At 54.0% G+C, this 26292-nt stretch overlaps 1 protein-coding gene across 29 annotated transcripts in view; it reads right to left on the bottom strand.

Annotated features, from left to right (window-relative positions):
* Positions 1-23168, bottom strand: part of NCOR2 (nuclear receptor corepressor 2) — a 207399-nt gene extending 184231 nt beyond the window's left edge. For all 29 annotated transcript variants that reach the window (XM_053590060.1, XM_053590081.1, XM_053590083.1 and 26 more), the window contains exon 1: positions 22879-23168. The gene's annotated coding sequence lies outside the window, so the exon portion shown is untranslated. The remainder of the gene's footprint in view (positions 1-22878) is intronic.
* Between the last annotated feature and the right edge of the window lie 3124 nt (positions 23169-26292).

The following is a 26292-nucleotide window of genomic DNA, read 5'->3' as shown; positions in this document are numbered from 1 at the left end:
AGAGGCTAGTGGGGCCAGGGCCTCCTGCTCCACAAGGATGGAGTGCAGAGCTCAGGCTCTGGAACCAGTCTCTCTAGGTTTCAATCCAGTCTCCACCCCTTCCTAGCTGTGCAACCTAGGACCAGTAGCATCACCTCTCTGTGCCTTAAGTTTCTGTATCTCTAAAATGCGAATGATGATAAACATGCCGACCTTGCCTGAATTCTGTGCACATGGATGCTAGCAGAGCGGGGCATGCACACTGCGTGCTCTCAGTCTCTGTTGGGTGTTGCTGTTACCCCCCATCCACTGGCCACTGAGCTCAGCCCACCCTCCCCGACGGTTCGCAGGCCCTGTCAGAGCCCAAGGAGCCTTTGAAAGGACAGCTGCGGCGGCTCATAGGGGAACAATCCAGCCACTTCTTTCCTGCCCTTTTTTCTTTTTTAAGCTTTTCTTTTACCATGATGCCCCTGGCTTGGCACTTGGTCCTGCCATCTGCGGCAGCTCCCGAGATGGGGCTCTGCAGGAAGGCTGGAAGAGGGGGGGCCTGGGAACATCTCCACAGCGGCTCAGTCCTGGCTTCCAGAAGCCTCAGTGACCAGCCACCTGCAGCATGTCCTATAATGTGCCCATCAGTGTTAGATCCAGCAGATGCTCTCTGTAGCCACCAAGAGGCTCCCAACCTCCATCTGCGAGGGACGGTTGCAGGCTCAGACCCCATCTTCTTCTTGCCTTCCCCAACCCCGGCCAGCTGGGCCCAGGCTCCCCAAATAGACACAGAATGCCAGGGTGTCCCAGCAACACAGGGCCAAGACCAGTGGGTCTTGGGGCTCAGCCTCAAGGTTGCAGTGTTGGAGGGGAGGAAAGAGGTTTCCAATTTAGGGAACTCAGCAGGGACCTTCCAGGAGACACAACTGCCAAGCTAGCCAGAAGCTGGGAGAGGACTGATGGGAGGGGCCAGTGAAGACTGGCTTGTGGTAGGAGGAGCTCAGGGCTTTCATCTCCAGAGCAGTGAGACCCTAGGAGGATTATGCAGGCCAAGGTGGGACGACAGGGTCCCACTGGAATCTGGAGAGTGCATCTTGCTCTCTCCAGAGAGAGAGGGGAGAGAGGGGAGGGCTACTACACCAGTCCAGGCACACAATGAGGGGGGCTCACCAGCTGGGCACAGCTGAGATGGGAGAGGCAGACAGGACCAAGCAGCCTCTGGGGGGATGGTGAGAGCTGCATTGGCAATGCTCAGGTTCCCAGACCCCAGACAACTTTGGGTGGAGATTGAGGGGGACAGGACAACATCCACTTCCTGTGCTCTCTTTGGGTTCCAACATTAATTCTCACAAGAACCCAGGGAGGGGTGCGGCTATCCCTATGTCCAGGACCAAGAAGCCAAGGATCAGAGAATGGAGGCAACTCTCCTAAGGTCCCACAGCTCGGAAGGGCCAAGCTCTTCAGGCCATGGGGGGCCAGGGCCCGGGGGAGGCAGGAGGGCAGCGCAGAAAGGGCTCCATGCCTCCCTGAGTGTCCCTGGGCAGAGCCACACCCAGCGGAGCTTCCCCAGGCCTAAAGCAGCATCTTCTCACAGGCCCTGCAGCTTCCCGGTGCTCTCGCTCACACTTGCTTCTTCAAATTCTGGTCCTCCCAGCTCCCTCATGTCCCTGGGGCCAACCAGACCTGCTTCCCAGCAAAGCAAATGAACAGGAGAGGCAGGAGGGAAGTTTCCAGGGCTCCCCTCCCCCAAGCCCACTGCCATCATCCAAGCCCACAGCGGAGACTTGCCTGGTGCCAACCCCCTCTTCAGCCCTAAACAAACCCCAGACGGCCATCTCCCAACTTCAGCTTTTGCCCTTAACTCTGCCAAACATCTCCTCCCCCACTGCCTGCACTTCTAAACCAGCACAAGCAATACCTTTTCCTCCTCCAGGAAGCCGGGGTGGTGTACCCCAGCCACAGAGGCCGACCTGAATGGCCCATTTACTACACTCAGAGGCCTGCGACAGGGAACCACCAGCCAAGGCCTGCAGGAAGGCAAAGCCAGCCAGGACTCAGGCCCAGGGGCACCATCAACCATCAGCCCATCAGCAAAAGGTACACAGACCCCACTGTGTGCCCTGGGGACCATGGTCACATCCACGCCCAAACGCCCCACAGGTGTACCAATAAATGAGGGAGACTTCCAAGAATAACAATTAGAGCAGGGACCTACACTATAGTGAGCCTGCAGTGAAGGATTCCGGAGGGGCAGGGAGGTCAGGGAGGGCCTCCCCCAGGAGGTGACAGGTAAGAGGGACGAGCACGCTGGGCAGAAGGTATGGTGGGTGTAAAGGCCCAGAGGAGGGAACTGGCCTGAAGGTTAGAGAGACAACCTGGAAGCTGCCACAGATGCTGGGGAGCGGAAACTGGGGTAGGAGAGCACAGGGTCTTACTTCCAAGGTATGACCACAGGAGGGTGTGGTACCCTCAAATCTCACACAGAACTGAGCCAGAAGAGTGTGAGGCTGGACCAGTGAGGGCACTTCTGCATCAGTCCCTGAGGGCTGATCTTCTCCCTCCACCTGACCCAGCATTAGTCAGACAAAGTCTTGCAAGACAAAGTCAGAACTTTAGGGCTCCAGCCTCCAGCACCTCTGGGCCTTTCCCACCAGGTCCCCAGCAGCTAGACACTCATCCCCAAAGACCACCTGTCTGTGGTTACACAACACCCCCCCACCCCAAGCCCAGCCTCCTCCTGGCCACATCGGCCACACCCTTGGCAAGGCTCCCTGAGATGGCACGTTTTCCCAGGTGGCCTGATTAAACAAGGAGCCTCCCCTGTCCTTTGGGGCCAGTGTCGCCCAGTCCCTGTCCCTATGGCAGCCAGCAATACAGACAACCCGGGCGGGAGCGAGGCAGGCTCTGCCGCCCTTCCATTTAGATAGAAGCCACCAGGACATTTTATTTTCCTTCCCCAGTGACAGCTGAGGTGACTGCCCCTCACTGAGCTCTCCTTCAAGCTGCAGAGAGGCAATCACAAGAGTTCGCCAAGGTCTCTGCCCACTGGACTTCAGCAGCTAAGGGCGGGCAGGGAGCTGATGGAGCCCCTCTCCTTTCCAGCCCTCTCCCCAGCAGGGTCAGGGGCACAAAACCAAGGCCAGTGGGGCTGGCAGCATGGATGTGTGCAGTCAGGGAGGGGCACACACAGTGGGGAGAACAGAGGAGCAGTCCTGTTCCCTGCCCATGAACATGCCCTGGCCCCAAGTCCACCTGCCTGGGCTCCTAGTAAGACAGGCCACACTGGCACCAAACACAGAGACCACAGCAGGGCCCACCTGGCAAAAACAACATGCACTTGTCTGAGCCAGGTGGTCCACCCTCTTCACTACCCTATGAGTTGGGCACTATCCCAACCCTACTTCATGAAGGGGGAAACTAAGGCCCCAAGGTGGGCAGCCTCCTGCCCAAGATCACCCAGCCAGGAAGGGACAGGGAACTGAGTATGGGGTTTCTGGCCTCTGCCTTGCTATATAGCCCAGAATATGCTTCTCAGAAATCTCTCCTTGGCATAGGGTGTGGGTCACCGGCTAGATAGCAGCCAGCAGGAGCAATTAGAGGCCAGGAAGGAGCCAGGGTATCGACCGCTTTCCAGAGAGGGGGTGCAGGAGTTGGGGTGGCAGTGGGCTGGCTACCAGCCAAGCACAGGCCAGGCCAGGCCAGGCTAGGGAGCATGGTCCCTGCCCAGAGGCCCAAGGCGGTTGCATGAAAAGGCCATCTGTCCCTCCACCTGTCTGTCTACTTCTTCCCCCCAACTGCCCCAAAAGCCCCTGGAGGCCTGGAACTCAGCTCCTGAGGGCTCCACTGCCCCAGGCCAGACCACCATGTCTGAACACTGATACTCACTTAATTCTCACCAGCACCGCATCCCTGCCCCCACCCCCTGCCAGGGTTCCCAGAACTGAGATCCACACCCAGCATCCACTCTATCTGACCTGGGGACCCCTGGCAGGTTAGGAGATGAGAGAGTGGGCTCTGTGGGAAGCCGGACAACACAGAGGTTCTGGAAGCTCCTCTAAGCCCTGAGTGGCCCTGTCTGTAGAAAAGAACATCACAGCACCTGCCTCCCAGGCTCACTGTGAAGATTAATTCAGCTTTAGCGCCACAGATGTGAGAGTATCCTGAAATGTGAGCTTCTCCCAGGGGAGGAAACCCCCTGCAGACCCTCCTAGCCTCCACCCAGCCCCCACCCAGCAGCAGGTGGGCCACTGGAGGCTGCGGGTGGCCAGGGGCTGCCCAGAGAGCAGGGCACCATCTGCCAGAAGTAATTAATTGCCTGGGTCAAGAGATGGTGAAAGAGATTTGTCATCAGGGGACATTCAGGCAGTCGCAGGAGGGCCTGGGGAGAATCTCACTGACTTGACCTCCCCTCCCCCACCCTCACAAGCACCCTCTGCTCTCGCTCAGCCCTCCACAGACATCCTCTGCCCACGCCAGCCCCTGACCAGGGGCAGGCCACAGACCCCAGCACCCTGACCTCCCAGGAGGGAACTGCAGCCCTCCTGCACCGGTGGGGAAGGAGAGGCCTAGAAGGGACAGAAAATCCAGTCCCCAGTGGCCCCGGATCTGGCTTGAGCAAGACCTAGATCAAAGAACAGCTGGGTCCAGTCTGCACCAGGCACCCCAAGAGTGTCACTAACTCCTCAGGGGCTGCTCTTCTGCCTAAGATGGAGGTGACAACGGGGGTGAGCAGATCAGGCTCAGCCCTACTCATAGCCCAGTGCTGCCCCTTCTAAAGAAGCTGCCTTGCTTCTCTAAACTTTGGGGTCCCCATTTGTAAAACAGAGGTGATGCCAGAAAGAAATGTAGGGCCTGACACAGCGGTGCTCAGGTGAAGCTCACTACCAGGGCCCCATACCCTACTCAGACACCTAGAATCAGGGCCCAGGCAGAGGGGGTGAGAAGGTCCCTGAGTCAGAACCAGAAATTCAATGGAAACTGTGAACAGCCCCATGGGCCCCCACAACAGTGAGCCTCACAGATTCCCTGCAGGGGTCTGTGTTGCAAAGTTCCTGCTTTTGTAGCCAGGGTGGAGGTGGGGGGCAAGGGATGTGGAAGAGGCTCTTGGCCTGAGGATCCCAAACAGGCCCAGTAGGCAAGCAAGGCTATACACACTCAGGCTGAACCCTGAACTGGCCCCAGTGTCCCCATGTCACTCCAGACACAGCCAAACCCACCCACCATCCTAGGCAGCAGCTCAGGAGTGTGCCAGAGTGGAGGGCAGCAGGCAGCAGAGCCCCATCCTGGGTATGGGGTTTTTCTACTCCCTGGCTGGGCTACAGGGAGGCCACAGAGCACAGCTCTTATGACCTCCGGATGGGGTATGAGACTTGAGTTCAAATCCCAGCTCCACAGCTTTCTAGCTCTAGTGACCATGTGCACATGGCTTGACATCTCTGAGCCTGTTTTCTTGCCTACAAAATGGAATTCTCACCCACAGGGCTGACTTGGGGACTGAATGTCCGCAAAGTGCCCAGCGTATAGTAAAAGCTTAGTAAGTACATACGTACAGTGGCTCTCCCTTAGCTGAGGGATTGCTTTCTGTACTTTCAGTTATCAGCCGTCAACTGTGGTTTGAAAATATTTTGTTTGTTTTTGGAGACAGGATCTCAACTCTTATTGCCCTGGCTAGAATGCAGTGGCATCATCACGGCTCACTGCAACCTCCAACTCCTGGGCTCAAGTCATCCTCCCACCTCAGCTTCCAGTAGACTATATATGCCCAGCTATTGGGGTAGGGGCGTTTGCTATGTTGCCCAGGCTGGTCTCACACTCCTAGGCTCAAGTGGTCCTTCCACCTCAGCCTCACCCAGGTACTGGGATTATAGGAGTGAGCCACCATGCCCATCCCAAAAATGTTAAATGGAAAATTCTACAAGGAAACAATTCAAAGTTTTAAATTTCATGCATTCTAAGTATTGCTGTCCTTCTGATGGGATCCTTCTGGCTCTGACTTGAAGAACAGACAGCAGGGACAAGAATGGATTGAGGGGCTGGGAAGAGGCTAGCACAGCTGTCTAAACCAGAGAGTGACAGGGTGAGGGGTCCACCACAGTGTCCGGTCTGCCATTCTCGTTCTTTCTGTCATCATTATTAACAGGAAAATGAAGAGTCTCTAGGGTACTCATCCCATTCCCCTCAGCACATTATTATAATACTATTGCTGTTATGATTACAGAGAGCCTGACCCCCAAGTTATAGCACATTATCATTATTATTGTTCCTGATGTTTGGGGGTATTGTTAGGGCAGAGGGGCCTCCATTGCACCCCCAATCACCTCAGAAATGCATGGGGATGTTTTTAACCATCCTATGACTGGTACCTGGTGGGGGGGGAGATTGTCCCCTTCCACAAAAGTCACCCCTACCCATACAATTTCCAAATGACCCAGTCATAAAAACACCTGCCAGAACCAATCCAAACACTAGCTATTTTCTTCAACATCACTTTTGTCTCCTTCCAGTATGGAAAATCTCCCATCTCACTTCTCTCGACTCTGTGCTTACTCATCTAGAGTGGGAGCAGAAGCTCCTTCCTCCCACCTCCCTTTACACAACACTGGTTTTTGTTGTTCTTGTTGTTTTTGTTGTTGTTAATTCTGCATCAAGTCAAGTCTGTATTAAGGAGAAATTTCAGTACATGCTGTGAATACTGTTGGGATGCTGTGTGACACTGGGCAACTGAGCCAACCTCTCTGAGCCTTAGCTGCTTGCCTGAACCTGGGGGTAAGGATGCTCGCTGCTGGCTCAAAGGGCTGCTGAGAGGATCCAGTGAACTCATCCAGCATGTGCCTGCACTATTGGATGGGCACAGAAAGCACCACACTCCCAGCTAACCCCTCCGACCACTACCTGCAATGAAGGACCAAAAGCCACAGGGCAGACCAGTGCAAGATAAAATCCCCACAACCCCCTGCATGGGCCAGGTGGTTCAGCGTCTATGTGGCTTTTATCTCCAAGGAGAGAGGCCACCTGCTAAAGTTGGTATTCAGGATCAAATGAACCAAATTAATCCCCCTATGGGTCTCTGCTGAGCCAGCTCCTCAGGGGCTTGGGGAGAAAGACAAGTGAGCCTCCCATACACAGAAACCCCCCCACCCACATAGCCAAGCACAGAGAGGGTTCTGAGAGTGTCCTGTCCCCAGCCCCACACACAGCGGGCTGAGGGGACCCCCAGGACAGATCATGTACATATCACGGACTTGCTGAATCCCCTCAGCAACCCAGGAGCCAAGTGCTGCTATGAACGCCGCTCTCCAGATGGGGGAAACTGAGGCCCAGAAAGGCAAGAGCCAACCCAAAGATGATAGAGCTCCTCCCTGGATCCCCTGTAACCTCAGGATAACACTTATCCCAATTCACAGAGGGAGAAACTGAGGCAGGAACAGGTCTTACGTCACCACCATATCCCATTACCAAGGCAGGGCTGGGTGGGCAGAGAGTCCTGCAACCCTGAGGGAAATATACTGCAGGCACTTCATGCAAGTATCTGAACGGATAAAATCTACTCGCTGGGAACAGGCCCTAAGGAAAACTCCACAGGGCCTCCCTGCCCTCCTGAGAGTCTAAGGTCCCATCCCATCCACAGCAGTCAGGGGAGAGAGGCTGCCCGGAGGACAGGGGGCAGCGTCTGGAGACATTGCTGATTGTTCCAAAGGTCCTGGGGGTCTGGGGGTGCCACTGGCATTAGGGCACAGAAGCAAGGCTGTTGCTAAACATCCTGTGACGCACAGGACGGCCTCCACCTCAGAGCACGAGCCAGCCCCGCAAAATGCAAGCCGGGCCCGGCTGAGAAATCTTGCTGTACTTGCTGCATCACTCAAGCATCAATTGGGCACCTACTGTGTGCAGGGCCTCCTTACAGGGCTCATTCAAGGAGACACGGTCACAAGGCTCAGAGAGGCCAGGATTCCTGCCCCACAGCACACAGCTAACGGAGTGCAGAGGCAGGGCTCAAGGCCCCACACCAGCTGCTAAATGCCTGCCCTGTCCTTGAGGATTCTGACCTCCTAGGTCTAGTGTGAGAACTCCAGAATCTCTACTTCACAGCCCCCAGCCCCCCAAAGTCCCTTGCTGGGGGGTGGGAGGTTGAGACTGATTCCTTTTCATCAGAATCCACACTCACTGGGATGCTGACAGTCTGGGGGTGGAGGCTGAGAGGGTAGCAATGTGGTTGTATTTTTTTATGTACGAGCTTTTCATTTCTTAATTTTCCATCTTACAGAGAACACATTTGTTCTGTTTCTAAAAATCAAAAAAAAAAAAAAAAAAATCCTTTGGGTAAGGCAGCTGCCAAACCACATGCCCAGCCTGGCCCTGGGATGGTTCCCACGGGGCGAGGATTTGGCAGGGGGATGCACACCTCAACAGAGAGAGAGCCGCTGCTGTGCAGCCCCCAGGAGTGCCCACCAGCACCACCTGGGGGAGCTGAGAACCTGCCGCAGCACACGGGCACCCACAGACGCTGGGGAAAGGTCCACGCAGCCTCTTCCTACATCAAACACCGGAACTAACCCAGGTGGCCACCTCAGGGAACACACCCATCACATGTTCACCTGTGCCATGACAAAATACTACACAGAAGTTAAAATTAGCCACTGGATCTAATGGCACCAACGCTCATTAAGAAGCCATAAAGAGGGAGGAGCCTGTGGCTCAGTCAGTAAGGCGCTGGCCCCATATGCCGAGGGTGGCAGGTTCAAACCCGGCCCCGGCTGAACTGCAACCAAAATATAGCCGGGTGTTGTGACGGGCGCCCGTAGTCCCAGCTACTCGGGAGGCTGAGGCAAGAGAATCGCGTAAGCCCAGGAGTTGGAGGTTGCTGTGAGCTGTATGACGCCACGGCACTCTACCGAGGGCCATAAAGTAAGACTCTGTCTCTACAAAAAAAAAAAAAAAGAAGAAGCCATAAAGATAAGAATAATTCTAGCTAATGACATGGTTCCCAAGGTCGTGTATACTACCTTTCTCAAACTCAAAAAAAAAAAAAAAAACCACCTCCAAAATCCTAGAAGGTAGGTACTATTTTGGTCCCTGTTATTTATATATAGGGAAACTGAGGCATGGAGCTTGAGAATACTCAGCTGGTAAGGGGCACGGGGAGGAAGGGAAAGCCTAGACCACCAGTCTCCTCTGCTGCCTGCCCAGTCCAGGGAAGGAAACTACTAGGTTCAATTACATAAAAAGCTGTCAGTACTCAAACCACTTTTGACCTACAAAACTGGCAGGTTCATGCAGCTACCCTAAGAGCGGACGGCCGAGTGGCACGTGCAGAATGATGTGTCCATATGAACTTTGCTGTCTCAGAGCCCAGGCTGTGCAGGAAACCCACAGGGGCCATGGGGCATAAAAACATGGGTTAGAAATGCCCACACTCCAGTGAGAGGCGTGGCCTCCAGGGAGGAGACTCAGGCGACTTGAATGTCATCTACAATTTTTTTTTTTTTTTTTTTTTTTTTTTAAATAAAAGGCAGCCACCTTAGTTTGCAGCCCTGAGCCCAGCCTCCTGGGCTGAGGCCAGCCAGCAGTGCGATCCCCCTCTTTCCCTTCTCCTCTCTCCCATGGCCACTTCTATGTACCCCACCTCCAGACCCCACACAGTCTATGACAAGCAGGGCAGTCCCTGGGGCCTGGTCTCTGAAGCCTCCTCAGGCAGGCAGGGGAGAACCTCTCCCCTCCCCACCGATCCAGTTTCATTTAATTGCAGCCTTCGGTTCCTGGACACAGGCCCAGAGGCCTCCAGGGCAAGAGGTGTGGGCCACTTTCTTCCTCTTTTCACTAAAGCTGGAAGGAAGCAGCATGTGGCACTGCCCATCTGTTCTGAGAATCTGGAACACCTGCCCCTTAGGGACAGAGCCACAGCACCAGAGCCCTCACATGGGAGATCTGCCCAGGAGAACCAACCATGCCTTGTCACGGGATATGCTGGGGACACATTTTTTCCTAATCATCCTTTTGCTACCAACTGAATTTAAAGGGGAGGGAAGGAAAGGAGGGAAGGAAGGAGAGAGGAGAAAAAAGAATGCACAAACATCCCCATCTAATGTCATCTTTTCCCCACTCCAAAACTTCCAAATGTTCATTTCTGCTTTTAGGTGTTTCTTTTACATTTTGTTTTTCCACCAGCACTCCCCTGAACAGTCTGCAGGTCCCTCTCTTCACTGTGTCCTTCAGCCACAGCCCCAGGTTAAGGCCAAGAAACTGAATGGTCACCTAATTCCAAAGTCACCAGGAGCCAGGACACAGCCACCATCTACACAGCCACATCACCTGAGACCCTGCTCCTGACTGCCAGTTCACAGGGAAATCACAGGCTCTGCATGAGTTTCCCTCTTGCTGCTGTAACAAAAGGCCCCAAACTTGATAGCTTAAAACAACACAAATGTATTATCTTACAGTTTGGAGGTCTGAAATCTGAAATGGATCCACCTGGGCTAATGCCAACGTGCTGGCAGGGCTACATCCCCCCGTCCCTCACCTTTCCCAGCTCCCCACCCTCTCACTCCCAAAAGCCAGCAACGCAACCTCCTCAAACCTCTGTCACTCTGACCTGCTGCCACCTCCTTATAAAGACCCTGTGATCACCTGAGGCCCACCCAGCTAATCTGGGATAATCGCCTATCTCAAGGTCAGCTGATTAGCAGCCTTAATTCCATCTGCAACCTTAATTCCCCTCTGCCCCGTAATGTAATATATTCACAACTTCTGGGAGACGTCTGGGGGAGGGGAGCATCATTCTGCTGGCCAGAGGCTCCAAAACCAAAAATCTCCAGGCCTCTGAGGAAGTCCCAAAGCCCCACCCCACTGACACTGAACTGCAACAGGCAATTTGGGGGCTTCATGTGGCTCTCCATTCCCACATGGCATGAGCAAGCCCCCCCAGTTCTGTCACCCACATGGTGATTGCATATCCCCCATGGTGTGGAGTCCAGCCTTTGATGAAAACATGAATCAGGAAGAGCCCTGTGACCCATCACTAGAGACTCTCCTCTTTAAGTTAACAACAAAGAATTCATCAATCAATGTTCTTGAGCAACGTTTGTTCTGGCCAGTCATACATCGCCCTACAGTACACCCCACTCTCCAACAAGACCCCTAGGGAGACACAGGAAGTCCACCCTGTGGACACCTACAATTCTTCACATCGCACATCCTAATCTGAGAATGATGCTGGCTCCAGCCAAGCCCACAACTTCTGCAAAGTCTAAAAGAGTCACCAGGAACCTTAGCCACAGAAGGCTCTGCAAGGGACAACTGAACTGCAGCAGGACACTCATGATTGGGAAAACGTCCAAAAGTCTGAGCAGCATGAGCCCTCACTATGTCGAGACGGACAGTCAGGAGGTCAACAGGGGAACCAGAGGCCACCTAAAGCTGCTCAGATGTCCTTGGAGTGGGTCAGCACTCTTCCCCCACAGTTGCTGGTGGGTGGCCATGCTCTCAAAGACTGGGGACCCGGGGGCAGTCAGACAGTAACAATACCATAGCATGGGCAATATTCGCTATCATGAGGCTTAAAGACAACCGAGGCCAAGAGGAAATGCTTTCTTGTTTCACAGCCCTTTTGCATCCCTTTTCTGCCAGAGGATTTGGGAAGTGGTATCACTGTCATTTCACAGGTCCCAGACGGGCGGTACAAAAATCACACGGCAACCCAGCAGCCAAGATAGGCCTCCAATGCCCAGAGCCAATGTCCACCTCCCAATGTCCACCTCCCAAGCCCAAGCTGTGGACCTCCAGCCCATCCCACCTCACCCCATTCCTCTACCTGCTCACTGCCTGACTTGGCCTCCAGGCAGGGTCCACTTCTTCTGGGAAGCCCCCACACCCCAGATTCTTGCCATGCACCCATCAACGCAACTCCACTCTCTCCAAGGCAAAAACTGCACACCCACTTCTTGTCAAATAGCACACCGTGCCCTCAGCATCTCCAAACACTGAGAGATGGCAGGGACATACGGCTGGGGGTGCTCAGGGCACAGAGAGGGCAGCAAGAGCCTGAAGGTCACACAGCAAACCTGGTGCGCACACGTTTCCACCTTGGTGTTCTCCCTGGGAGCTGCAGATTTCTGAGGTGCTGTGGAGAGGGGCAGTGACCAGGCCCAGACGCCGGGAAATACAGCCTCCTGCCTGCTGCTGCAGCTGCTATTTATAGCCCAGCCAGGAGAAGCCAAGACAGGCAGCGTCAGCTTCCTGCACACCAGTGCCGGCTGCAGCCGGTAGCCAGCAACGGTGACACCAAGGGGGACAGGCTGGGTGAGGTCAAAGGTATGGGTGGTGGTGCCTAGGGCTGGGCAAATGGATCCAGGACTATCCCCAGAATATGACAGGCTCTGCCCATGACAACCGCCAACCAATGAAAGACCCTATGAGCTGTGTATCCTGAACCAATGACACTGCCACCCTGTGCCTTAGTTTCCCCGTCTGTAAAGAGTTGTGGCCAAGCTGGGTTGTGAGGCTTAAATGAACTAACCAGGATGTGTGCCATGCAAGCTTGCCATACCTCACCCAGCCAGCTCAGGGCCCTCTCTGGAACATCCTCACCTCTGCCCCTCCCTGCCCAGACAGCAGACACCAAAGGTGAGGAGGGGGCGCCACACACCAGGACACTTGTAAAAGCAGTTCCATTAAGCCCTCCAATGTGTGCACACCTTACAAAGCCCAGAGACCCCCAGCAAGCAGCAGGCTCAAAGGCATCCACCCAAGCCCCCAGGCACAGGCAGTTGTGACAGCACCCATGAGTGTGTGTGCGCACACGGCCACCCTCTTCATAGTGGTCACTCCCCCACATGTCCAGGAACATAGTTACCCCATTCTATATATGCACAAACTGAGTAGAGAGTAACACAGAGGAGTTCTGCCCAAGAAAGGCAGAGGGACCCCATGCCCATTGTTTCCCCAGAGTAAACTGAGGTCTCCCCTCTTGCCAAATAGCAGACATGCCTCACAGGCGTTGGGCATCCCCCCCAGAAAGCTGCCGGGGAGGGAGGGATGGTTTGGGTCCCACAGAGCTTGCTTCCTGAGGCAAAAAGGTCATCTCAGGCCACAGTAGCACCCAGAGGCAACCCACCCATGGGAGCAAAAGCTTAACATCCCTTCCTGGCCCCTGGGGTTGCACAGCTGCGATGCCCCGAGATTCCTCCAACAAAAGGCAGTGGGAACATCAACACAGCAAGCCAAAAACAACAACAAGCGCTGAGCCGAGTTCTGAGGCTTTCTGAGTGTTCACAGAACCAAGCAATAAGCACCTTTTGGTGCAACCTCACTCAACCTTCCAAACAACCTGGAGAGACAGAAATCTGACTAAGCCCATTTGATGAATGGGGAACTCAGTTCTCCTACACCCTGGCCACTCTGGGACCCACGAAGGGTTCCTATCACCCCCAGAGCTCAAGAGCCAAGCTCAAGGCTAACAAGGGATGGTCATGGCCACCTACAGGAGGAATGGGCTGGGAGAAGCCACAGGCTCAGGGACCTGAGGGTCTTCAGGGAGTAGAAGGGGGCCACAGGAGAGGGCACAGGTGTCACCCACACTGACAAATGGACGACTTGAGATCCCAACAGGGCACAGGGGTGCCAGGTCAGGCCCTGCCCAACCATAGGTGCCTACGGTGAGCCCAGCACTGATCTGGAATCTGAGACACAGTGGGGAACAGAGGCAGAAGCCCCTGATCATGGGGAACATCCATTCTAGCAGAGGTGACAAATAGCAAGATAAACATGTAGAAAGTGGGAACACATGCTAAAAAACAACCGAAGGAGAGAGGAAGAGAGACAGAGCGGACGGGGCACAATTCTAAATAAAGTAATTCAGAGAAAGAACACAAAGACACGAGAGGCATCCCACAGACACCCAGGAGAAGGTGCTCCGGGCAAAGCAAATGCAAAGGCACTGGGGTCATGCCCATCTGGTATACTCCGGAAGCAGCAGCTTGGAGGCCTGAGTGTCTAGCACAGACAGCAGGTGGAACAGGGCAGCAGTGTGGGGCAGATGTGCAAAGCCCCTCCGCCAAGGCAAAAGTTGGCTTTTGTGCTGAGATGGGAGGGTCTTGGCCGCCTGCTGAGGGATCTGGCTGCCATGTGGGGGTGGGGTGACAGTGTGACAAGAACCTGTGATGAGAGCTATGAACACACAGCTGCTCCAACAAGGTGTAACACACTATTCTCTCACAGTTCTAGAGCCCAGAGGCCCAAAATCAAGGTGTCACATTCCTTCTGGGGTTCCAAGGAAGCATCTGTCCCAGGCCTCCCTCCTGGCAGTTCTTGGCTTATGGTCACATCCCTCTAGTGTCTGCCTTCTCCTAGTGCCCTTATGTCTGTGCGTTCTCTCCTCTCACAAGGACACCAGCCATTGGATTAAGACACCTCCCCCCACTCCAGCATGACGTCATCTTAACTAATTACATCCACAGAGACCCTGTTTCCAAACAAGGCCACCTTCCAGGGTTCTGGGTGGACATGAGTTGGCAACAGGGACTCTTCAACCCAGCACAGGGGCCTGAGACAGGCTATAAGAAATGGGGGTGGGCGGCGCCTGTGACTCAAGGAGTAGGGCGCCGGTCCCATATGCCGGAGGTGGTGGGTTCAAACCCAGCCCCGGCCAAAAAAAAAACCAAAAAAAAAAAAAAAAAGAAAAGAAATGGGGGTGAGGGGAGTAAAAATGGTTGAAAACTAGCCAGAAGGGTGGCATATAGGGGTGTATATGCAGCCACCACTGAAAAGAATCCCCTAAAACCTGACCCTCTGAAGGGAGCCCCTGACTCCTATTGGGCTCCAGAAAGCAACACCCTCTGTGAGACCCCATGTTAGCAGCAGCCTGGGGCTGCACATCCCAACACCCCACCCCCACCCCAGGAAGCTCCCCTGCAGGTGTCAGGCAGGTTGCCCTGATCACAAAGACCACAGCTTGCAGATGATGGTCTCAGAAGGTCTCAGCAGGCACTGCCAGGTTCAGCCTGAGGACAGATAGGATCCCCCAAGGCACCCTCTTCCCGCAGGGCCTGCTGTGGGCACCTTTGGAGCTGGCCTCTGAGACTTGTGACTTAGAGCAACCCCCAGAGACCCCCACCCCAGGCCACATAGAAAAAGCAACTCCCCCCTCCCGGACCCCTCCAGACCTGCCTGGCCCAAGTCTCCCCAGCCTCACATGCAGAACTGAAGGGAGCAGGCCATGGGGAGGTGGGGGGCAGCAGGCGGTGAGAGGGATTCCAGATTGTTTAGTAAGTAGTGGGAAACGCTGGAGGCAGCGAGAGGTCACATTGTTCCAGCTGCAGGCCCCACTCCTGCCTGTGGAGAGGGGACAGTGGGCATAAGACAATGCCAGAGGCCAAGGAAGAGGTTGCTGCAGGGGCCATGCCGGCCATTGAGAGGGTGGTTGGGATGCTCATGCTCATAGAGGAGCCCAAGTAGGGTCTGGGGGGCGAGGAGGAATCATGGGGCTGGTTTCCCACAGGTTGGATCTGAGGTCTTTTAGGGATATCCCTGAGCAATGGCCAGGAAGCCATTGGGTCCACCTGCCTAATCCAGGTCAGCTCTGTGGGTATGAGACCAGGGCCGGAGGGAGAGGGGCTGGGATGCAGCCTGCAGCCCACTGGTGCCTCAGCTGGCTCTGTTTCATCACAACCTGCAAGACCACATGCAATTCGTCATCACCCCATTGCACTGCTGGTTAGGGTTAGGGTACAGAGGCTCTCTTACTTGTCCAAGGTGAAGCTGCCGAGAGACCCGTAGTTCCCTCAAGGTCAAATCATAAACCCTAAAGCACAAACACAGGCCACAGAAAACCAAGCCAAGCCTGGGAGACAAGAAACTAGCCCCTGGAAGCCACATGCACACAGGGGCCAGTGGTGGCCAGTCATCCCTCAAGGGGTTCCACCACCCATGGCCCGCCCTGTGGCTTACTTCTCCCCCACTTCCTTTACCAACTCAAAGAAATATTCCAAGGCCAGCAGGAGGAAGCAGAGACATCTGAAAGCATTAGCAACAAATCTAGGCTGCAAGGAGATGTCTCAGAGATCCCTTAGTTTCCAACATACCAGCAATATTCCCTCCAAAACAATTTCAAGGTCTCTAGGCCCTGGAGTGGCGGGCTCTCCACTTCCAGGGCATTCCCTCAGGCCAAAGGTTCTTAAGGGCCCTGTCAGCCCCCAGTAGGGACCTCTTTCACCATCCAAATCACTCACTGTCATCTTCCCAAGTTGAACTCAAAATGGGTATCCAAAAACCCTGCCCAGTTCTTCGCCAGAGTCTGACCTATATTAAGACACTCTAAGGAGCCAGGCCTTGGTCTCTTCCAGATGAACCCCCATCTGCCACCCCATGCTCAGGGGGAACAAGCATGAAAACATCTTGCAAAGTATTTTCTTTTGCTTTGCTCCTGCCCCACTTCATTCTGCCCTTCCAGAACTGAGACAACTCTCAGGAATGTTTATGATAAGATAAAATCACATAGCAAGGTCAGGCCAAAGGGGAATATCAGAGACAAATCTGAAAACAGGATGAAGCAGATAAAACCAAAACACAGACTAGTGATTACTGAAGGCAGGCTGCAAATTTGGTTCTGAGCTTCCTAGCAGCCAAAGTAAAAAAGGAAACATGAATGGTTATAAGTGACTTTAAAAAATCACGGAAAGTATGCAGCACCATATAGTAGGTACTACAGCAACTATGTAGCACTCTAAAAAAGGTATTATAGTCTCTGGTATCATTTAAGAGGCCAAAAATTGTGCCAGAAAGTCAGCCCAACTGCTAGGGGGCTTAACTACTCCATTTCCTACTGCAGTGTTACAGCAGCAAATTATAACTATGGGCAACAGCCCAGGACAGAAGGAGAGATTTTAGGGCCCACTTAGCATAACACCCTTCTCTGGGTTCCAGTTTCCTCACTAGTCAAAGCCATGGGAGGCTGCGCTGAGGTTGAAGAGAATGAGATGATATATTAGGGACTGGCAAACACTTTCTGTAAAGGGCCAGAGAGTAAATATTTTAGGCTCTGTAGGCCTTCCAGCCTCTGTCATAACCACCCAACTCTGCAAATGTTGCAGCACAAAAGCAACCACAGACAACATGCAAATGAAAGAGCATGGCTGCATGCCAATAAAACTTTATTTATGGACGTCGAAATTTGCATTTCATATCATTTCACATGTCAAAAAATATTATTCTTCTTTTCATTTTTTTCAATCATTAAAAAATATAGAAACCATTCTTAGCTTGGTGAACCATATAAAAACAGGAGGTGGGCCAGATTCGTCCCAGGGGCCAGAGTTTGCCAACCTCTGCTTTTTATATGTTCCAGAATAAAATCAAAGTCCTATTATAATGTAGGATGTGAATGTGATAGTGAATAAAAGATATGAATACATGGTGTGATGCCATTTGTGTGTTTGTTTTTAAAGTGAACACACACATACAAGTCCATTTAAGGCCGACATATGCCTACAGTTATCTCAGAGAAGAAACTCAAGACAAGATAAGCTGTGACTGCCTAGGGGAAGAGAAACCAGGAGGGCAGGAACCTAACGAGAGTCTCTCTACATTTTCCTGCACTGTTTTTTAATATTTTTTAACAGGTTCATGCATTTTCTTCAATAAAACAATAAGTTTTTATAAAGCCCAAAGCAATTGGCAGATTTTGAATGCATTACTTTTTGTTCTTCTTTATTTTTTGAAAGAAACGTGAAAAGGAACATTAGCCCAAAAAATGTTATGCAAAGATGTCCATGATGTACAGTAGTGGCTTATCTAGAGTGCTCTCACTGCTGGACAAAGTTCTATGGGATGGCACTACCCTAGAGCAGTGGTTCTCAACCTTCCTAATGCTGCAGCCCTTTCATACAGTTCCTGTGGGTCGCGGCCCACAGGTTGAGAACCGCTGCCCTAGAGGCTGGTGCAAAAAGAATCTTTCATCACCCAACCCTATGCGGTGGGTAGGTAGCCTTAACCACAGCCACAGGTGGCTATTTAAATTTAAGTTAATTAACATAAATAACATGACCTGTTCAGTTGCTCAGTGGCGTGGGCCACATTTCAAGGGCTCACTAGCCATCAGGCCAGGCCAGGCCATCCCAGCCCAGCTAAAGCATTCACGGTGGAACCCTAGAACATTCTCCTTCACTACAGGTGTTTACTGCACAGCCTGCCCCAGACTACCCTCCAAAGTAGCATTATCTTTTCTCCCTTGCTCTTAAGGATAAGGAAAACTGCGGCCAGAGGTCACAGATGATCCTCTAGTTAGTTATCAATTGAATGAAGCTCAATTCAAAGGAGCCCTTTCTAGAACCTCTAGGGTCTTTTTTTAACAGATTTCAGGGAAGCCTGGCTCTCCCCCAGGAGGCCTCCCCTTCCCCAGCCCCACAGCTTCCCCCCACCCTCCAGGCTGCCCATGACCTCCAAGCACTCCAAGTTCCTCCAAATCCCAGGCAGACACCCACTGGGTGATTAAAAGCAGAATGGAAAATCTGTCTTCAAAGATAGATAATGGAGCGTATCTGTGACTCGCCCACAGTAGAGGAGCCGCCGTGTCTCCAGAGGGCACCATGCCCCAGCCTGGGGGCTCAGGAAAGGAAATCCGTCTGTTAGAGGATCCTTCTCCCTAGGAGGGAGGACCACGTGGTGCCCAAGGAGCCTGTGAGTATGGACTCAGGTTCACACCTAATTCTACAGGAACATCTTCGTTGTCCACCTGGGTGAGCCAAAATGACAATAGCAGCTCTGTGACATGCCTGGGCTCATCTAACCCTCACAACAATAAAGTCCAAAGTATCATTATCATCATCACATCTCCATCTTAGAGATGTGCAAACTGAGGCTAAGCAACGTGCCCAGAGTCCAAAGCTTGAGGCTGCAGAGCCGAGCAGCAAACCCAGCGTAACATCTTCTGCCCTGGAACCCTCTCTGCCACCTCATAGGGAGTGGGCACCCAAACTGTGAGGGACAGGGACAGCCCAGCCTGGGCACACTGCTCGTAAATGGCTAAGCAGGAACTTGCAGTGCTGGATCAGCTGCCCTCTTGGGGGTGGTAGATGGAACACTCCCAGGTTGTCCTCTAATATCTGGTTAGGGGGATTCTTCATAGACCTGTAAATCCAAAGATCCTTCCCAGGGCAGTATGGAAATGCCAGGTCTCAGAAGCCTCACTTTGCTCTAAAATGAAATGACAATAATGAACCTTTCAACCTTGGGCCAGCCTTGCCCCTGGACCTGTGTCCTTGTCTGTAAAACAGGAATAAAGCCCCCAGCCACCCCAGGACCTCTCTGGACTCAAGCCCTCCAGCTACAAAGCAGCCTACTGCACAGGGCACTCCAGCCCATGCAGCTTTCTGGAGCATGGTGCTAAATAATTCAAAACCGTGTTTTCATTTCAAAATAAACACAACAGTGTCGCCAAGGCGAATACCAAATCTGCATGAATGCTTAAGATAAAATGAGACTTTAAAGAAATGCCAAGCACTACCCCTCACCCCAAACCCTGGGGAGAACAAGTTCTCAGTCTTCTGACCCCTGGGGCAAAAATCTGTAGGTGCTGCTCAAATAAGAAACAAAATGTCTTTATTCATACCTTTATGGCAGCTCTGCAAAGCAAGTCTGCAGTAAAATCTTGTAGCACTAACATGATCGTGAGTAATCCCGTTCTTAATTCTTAATCTCACATCCAAGCTGTGTGACCTCAAGCAAGTTACTTGACCTCTCTGTGTCTCAATTTCATCATCTATATAAAATAGGATAATAATAGGGCCAACTCCTAGAGCAGTTATGAAGAGTAAACAAGTTAGGCACAGTTCCTGGCACACAGTAAGTGCTTTATAAGCACTGGCTATAGATACAATTGCATTATATACTGTATTTTCCAGCACTGAGAACAAGAGTTTACATGACAGTTGTAAAGTTGGTTCCCTGCCCCCAAGGCTCAGCAAAGGATGCCCAGGTGACCTTTCTAAACATCACTTCCCTGGAGACCCCACATACCCACCAGAGAGACAGAGGTCTTCAAAGCTAGGAATAACCCAGGCTGGGCCCCTCCCACCCCCTCCTCAGGCAGGAATTACTGGCTCCCACAAGCAGTTCCCCCCTCTCAGAGGTGTCACCTGGGGAAACTGTAGTTTGGCATCTGAGACATGAAAAGGAAACAGAGAAGGGAAAAACCCGCACACATAAATAAAAGCTCTCAAAGCTCTCAACCCCCTGTCAACAGAGGTAAAAGGAAGGGGAGCAAGCTCAGCTCTCCAGCCTTAAGATCTGTCTCACAGACAGGACCTAGGAGCCCCCCCCCACCCTGCTGGGTCATGGCTAGGTTACACACAGGTGCCACCCCAAGCCCCCATCTCAGAGTGAAGCACCAACTTCTCCACCCACAGACCGCAGGGTGGTGGGTGGTAACAGAACAATGCACCCCTCTCAGCCAGGGGGAAACCAGGCCAGGCAGCCCCCACACCCCACAGGAGTGGCAGGCTCAGCCCCTGGACTCCTTGGGGCCCCTTCCAACACTAGCCAGCAGGTGGGTGTCAGCCCTCCCCAGCTCTGGGCTTTCTTTAGTGCAGCTCAATTCGTGTTTGCAGAGCTCTGGGAAATCTCTAGGAGGAGGTATGAGTATTATTAATTGGGGGGAAAGAACGGATTATGCCAAATAAATCCCTCCCACGTAGGCAAACCCTAGCTGAGAGGGGGAGGGACATGAGCACGGGCCCAAGAGCAGGTCTCCATCCCTCACCGGGCCTGACAGCCACATTACCATTTACATGGATTTATCAATAGTATTGATCCCTGAGCCAGCCCAGTGTAAAGAGCTCAGTGGGAAGAGGCCAGCGCTGGGGCCGCTCGCGCCGCCCACACGTCTGGGCACCACAGACTCCCTCGGCACCCTGCCGCGGTGGCGGTAAATTTCCAAGCAGGGACACTGCAGGCGGCAGAAGCCAGACAGGGCCCGGGATGCCCTCGCAGCAGCAGCAGCAGCAGCAGCAGCGCCACCGCTGCCGCGAATCTAGCTCTCACGGAATCTGTCACCCATCCCCACCACGGCAACCTGCACAAACAGACGCAGACTTTGCATCTGTTCAATGGGCTGATGGCACATGCCCTGAAAAGGGGGGTGGGCTTGCAAAAAAGACCCTCCCTCTTCACCAGATCGCCCCCCAAGCCCCCACCTCCAGGCAAAGGTAAGGCGCTTTACACAGGGTTTCCAGGCCAAGCATTGAACCCAGAAATAAGAATAACACAGTAGTCATACTAACATATACAAGTCAGTTTATGTATTATGACAGAGGGTTTTAACAACCCTGTGAACTCGGTACTATTTTTACTCTCATAGATGAGGCACGGAGAGGTTAAGCAATTTGCCCAGGGTCACACTGCCAGTAAAGTGGCAAAAGTCAGACTTGAACCAAAGGAGCTGAGTTGCAGAGAAGGCCCGGCTACCCCGTGTCACAAGCTTCTCTGATTGCTGTTCCCCCTCCACACCCCCTCCCCCAAAAAGACCACCCACGATGTACACAGCAGTGCCCTGGGTCGGCCTCCCAGCATGCCTGGCCCAGAGAGCCCCTTATACACGAGTATCAAAGCAGCCGCAGAGACTCAGATCTGGCTTAAAAAGGGCAAAGTCAAGGCCACCGATAACACATCCCAACGTGCTCAGAGCTCCCCCACCCAGCCCACGGGGATCCTCTCTACCTTATCTCTCCTCTCCCCCTCCTTCCCTGCCTCACACATCCTCCCTCCAAATCTGCAAAAAGGAAGAAAAAAATAATCATAATAAAACCAGTTCTCACCAACAGGGGGGAGGAGAAAGGGGAGGAAAGGAGGAGGCTGAGCCAACAGAACAGATCCGCCCCCGCTGCCTGCACCAGACCCTGGGAGAGCCAGAGCGCGCGACAGGCGGCGGGAGGACACTAGCTTCCAAAAAATAAACCTACGAAGTAAAAATAACGCCAGGCGCCCCCACGCTAATTGGGCCCGGGCGGCAGCGGCTCACAGGTACAGAGTGTCTCTCCCTCCCGCCCGCCTTGCCCTCCCTCCCTCGGGCTTTTGCCTGCAATGGCTGGGTAGGGAAAGCGCACCCCAAGGGCGCCTGCACTCCCCGCAAGTCTCCGGGGAAGCTCCCCTCAGCACAAGGGCCTGGAGTTTCCCAGGGCAGCCCAAGTGTGATCAGCTCTGAATTCCAACTTCCCAAACTAGCGGCATCCCAAGTGTCCGCACGGCCCGGGGGAGGGGCCAGGAGGCGGCCCAAGGAGGCGTCACCAGCCCTCAGGAGGCAGGTCCAGACACCCAGACACCACCAGGAACACCGGTCCGCGGGGGAGGGGGAAAGAACGGGCACCTCTCCCTGGAGGACCCGCCTAGCACCCTCTGGCCCCTTCCCCTGGAGGAGAACCGCTAGCTCCCCCCATCCCGACTGCCGGGAACCCCCATGAGACCTTCCAGAACAGCCAAGCGAGGGAGCTGGGGTGCCATCTCCAAGGGCTCCCCAAACCCGCGCTGCCTGTTGGAAAATAAGGTGCAGTGTCGCCCCCAAGTCTTGGGGATGCATGGGGGAGGAGGTACGCAAGGCAGCCAAGCCCCCAGGGCTGGCACACAAGGTAGGGGGCAGCCCTGCGCGTTACCAAGGCGCCCCCCGCCCACCCCAACGCCACTTCCCTCCTTCCCGCCCCCTCGCTGGGGAGCTGGAGTTCCCCTAAGTTCCCAGCGCCCCCAAGCACGCGGGCTGCAGTGTCGACAGGGCGCCTTGCTCCGCAGCAAGCCACCCCCCCAAGAGCGCCAACTCGGGAGTGCAGGGGCCCCGCCAACTCCGCCGCGTGCGCAGCCTGATCTTCCCTCCGTCCCCCGGAAGCGCGTCCAGCGCCTCCCCCCCGCCCTCGGCGGGGACCCTCGCCCCCAACTCACCTCGTGGGGGTGGCAGTGGTGGCGCCCCACCTCGGAGCGCACTCGGGCCGCCCGGGCGCTCAGGCAAGTGGCGGTGCCGATCGGGCTGGGGGCGCGCAGCAGGCCGGGCCTCTGGCGGGGACGCAATACTCCCGCCGCCGCCTCCTAGGACGCCGGCCTTGGGTACCCGGCTGGCAACTTTGCGCGCATCGCGGGGCGCAGGGCGCGGGCGCAGGGCTCGGGCGGGGCGCAGGCGGACGCGGAGCTCCGATGCGGCCCGGCCTGCCCGCGGCTCCGCGTTCCCTGGCGGCGGCGGCGGCGGCGGCGGCGGGAGGGGGAGGAGGAGGCGGGGCGGGAGCCCGGGAGGCGGTGGCTAGGCCTCCCAGCTCCCTGCTCCCCTCCTGCACCGACGCGCCCCGGCCCGGCCCCCTCTGGCTCCTTAAAGGGCCCGCGCAGCCTCCCCGGGCCCTGTGTGTACCCACGCACGAGCACACATGCTGCTACACACACAAACACACACACACACTCTCTCTCTCTCTCTCTCTTTCTGTCTTAGGCGCGACGTCGAGTTTCTTTTTGGAAGCTCCCAGAGGAAGAAGGAGGAGGCAAAACGCCTCCCGATCCTGCCCCCACTTCTCCTGCGGCCCGAGATCTCTTCCTCCTCCCCAGCCCCAGACACTTCCCTGGAATCGCATTTCAGCTATTAAATTATAACTCTGGAGTGGCCAATGGATGGGGAGGGGGTGCACAGGAAGGGCCACACATAGGGCCTTTAGGGACACATTACAGACGCACAGGGACACGCACGGTGGAGCAGTCAGTAGCTGAAGCAGGCAGTGGGGCTCAGGACTCTCGCCAGGGACATAAACACTTTGAGCCTCAGCAGACAGGAGGAGATCTAGCCCAGGTGAATACACTGCAAAACTCTCAAGCCACCTGCAGGCCCGCGCGGCAGAGGCTGGAACATAAACTGAAATATAAGACCGCGCACATAAACACAGGGACACACTTACTAGAATGTCAGTTTCATGAGGGCAAAGATTTCTTTTTGTTCACTGCCCCCTATCACAGTCGGGACTCTATAATGTGTTGCTGAGTGAACTTCCACTTGGGGACATTCAAGGACACAAATGCACAGACAATGCTGCAAGCCTGCCTGTAACCCCACACATGGACACATAGAGGAGCATGCCCATGGAAGCCACACACACCAGCCTGCACAAGCATGCGGTGGGTCACAGGCAAGCACACATGTGCCTGTGCCTCCTCTCCTTCCCCTGCGGACACTTCAGCGCTCCAACAGGAACCTGGCCCTGCTGGCTGCCCTGACACCCCTATGTCCTCATTCACCTCCTTCCCCCCACAAGTTTGTGGTCTCAAACAAGGGAAGAGCTTTTTAAACAGCAGAGGGCATGGGAGCCCCCCCCCCTTCTGCTTTCCCCTAAGATGTTGGAGAGTTTGAATTTTTTTTTTCAGTTCAACTTTCCTTTTTTGGAGTGACATCTCAGCAGATTCAGTTCTGCCATCTGCCAACATCTGAGAACCCCCAGGGAGATGGGGAAGGCTGTGGTGGGGAGGCAGGGGGAGGCAGCCCTGCGGTTTCCAGGGGCCCCAAGCCTGCGGGGGTGCTGGGGTTGCCTGCCTCCCCTGAAGCGGGATCCCTCTCTATCCCCTCAGGCTTTTAGTTTATGGGCTTTTTTTGGAGGAGGGAAGGTTGTGCTGTGTCTGGGCTGACAAAATCTGGAAAAAAGGAAGTGTATGCAGAGAGGGAGCAGTTTGCAGTTTGGAACAGGAGGGGGTCAGAGGTCAGTGTCCCCTCCCTCCTCATTCTGGCTCTAGTTCTACCGAGCCAGACCATGGGAATACACGTGCAAAAAGTAAGACAGGCAGAAGGAAGGCCCTCTCTCAAGGGGCCTGGGGGAGGAAAAGAGGGGGGTACCTCTCAGCAGCCCCATCCCTCCTGGCAGCCCACCTAAATTACCTGGGAATACTCTTAGAATTTGCATCTTAGTGCTATTCGGCTCTAGGAGTTGGCACTGAAGGATGACCATTTGGGGTCAGGCTGGTCTTCAAGGTTTCCTTGGCCTAGGAGGGGGTCAGGTAGTCTGTCAGCTTTGTAACATCACCTGAAATCTCTTCTCAGTCACAGATGGAAACACTGAAGCCAGGAGAGGGGAAGATGTTTTTCAGAAGAGGACGTGCTTACGTTCCCACTTTTGGTTCCCTGGCTATAAATTGGAGTTATGAATCCCACCCTCACAGACCGTGGAAGAAGCGCTTAGGGTTTGTTCTCAGGCTCTTCTGAACTCCCCTCAGAAGCCCTCAGGCCTCACATGACAAGTGGAGAAACCCAGGTCGGGGGAGACAAAGACAAAGACGCTCCCTCAGCCACTGCTGACTCCACCTGAGCTGGCTGTAAAGGGGTGATCCCTCCCTGGCCCCAAGCCTCCCCATAATTGGCACTGAAGTTGCTACTCTGTTTCCTACTGGGCTCTCAGTGACAGCCCCAGGGATGCACAGCTTTGAAAAACTGCAGAGAAGGGTGGTGCCTGTGGCTCAAGGAGTAGGGTGCTAGCTCCGTATACTGGAGGTGGCGGGTTCAAAGCCGGCCCTAGTCAAAAAACTGTAAAAAAAAAAAAAGAAGAAAAACTGCAGAGAAACCTCTGCCCCCAAACAGCCTCTCCCTGTAGGCCTCCTGGATTGTGGGTTAGCAAAAGTAATAGCTAAGAGCTTCCCAGACATCTTAATTACCTTTGTGAGGGAAAGACTATCAATATACCCATTTTACAGGAGGAAAAGACTGAGGTTGAGTTAGGGAAGTCACCCGAGAAGATTATGCAGCACATTGTAAGTGGCCCAGGCCAGACTGGAACCTGGTGGGTGTCCTGTACGCTCAGAATGCTCTTCTCAAGCTAGCACCAATTCTACCCTTAGGCTTTGTCTATACTGTCCCCCACCCAATTATTCAACCATTCCTTCCTAAATGCTTGCCAAACCAGTTAGGCTCATCCTGCCTCAGGATGTTTGCGCTCGCTCTTTCCTCTCCTTGGGACAGCAATCTTCTCTCTTCAGGTCCCAGCTCAGTGTCTCCTTAGAGACTCTCTTGCTGGTCCTCTGTCCACAGAATAGCCGAGGCACTTGCTAACTCAACACCCCATTCATTTTCTTCACCATTTATTGCCACCTGAAATAATCTTGGACACTTGTCACTTATATATTGTTTTTTGTCACCAGAATGTCAGCTACATGAGAGCAGAGAGCTGTCTAGCTCACAGCTATATCTTCAGCATATAGTAGACACTTGTTAAAATGCACTGTGAATGAATGAATGAATGAATGCCACAGGCAAGAAGTGGGGGCTGCTGGTGGTCAGACACAAGTGGGCATGGCCGATCTCTTTCCTGCCTGCCAGAACTTGCTTCTAGGGCACCTTTC

This window comes from Nycticebus coucang, chromosome 4 (assembly GCF_027406575.1).
Source record: "Nycticebus coucang isolate mNycCou1 chromosome 4, mNycCou1.pri, whole genome shotgun sequence".
NCBI lineage: Eukaryota > Metazoa > Chordata > Mammalia > Primates > Lorisidae > Nycticebus > Nycticebus coucang.
The sequence above is the reverse complement of the archived record's forward strand: the minus strand, read 5'-3'. Positions and strand labels throughout refer to the sequence as shown.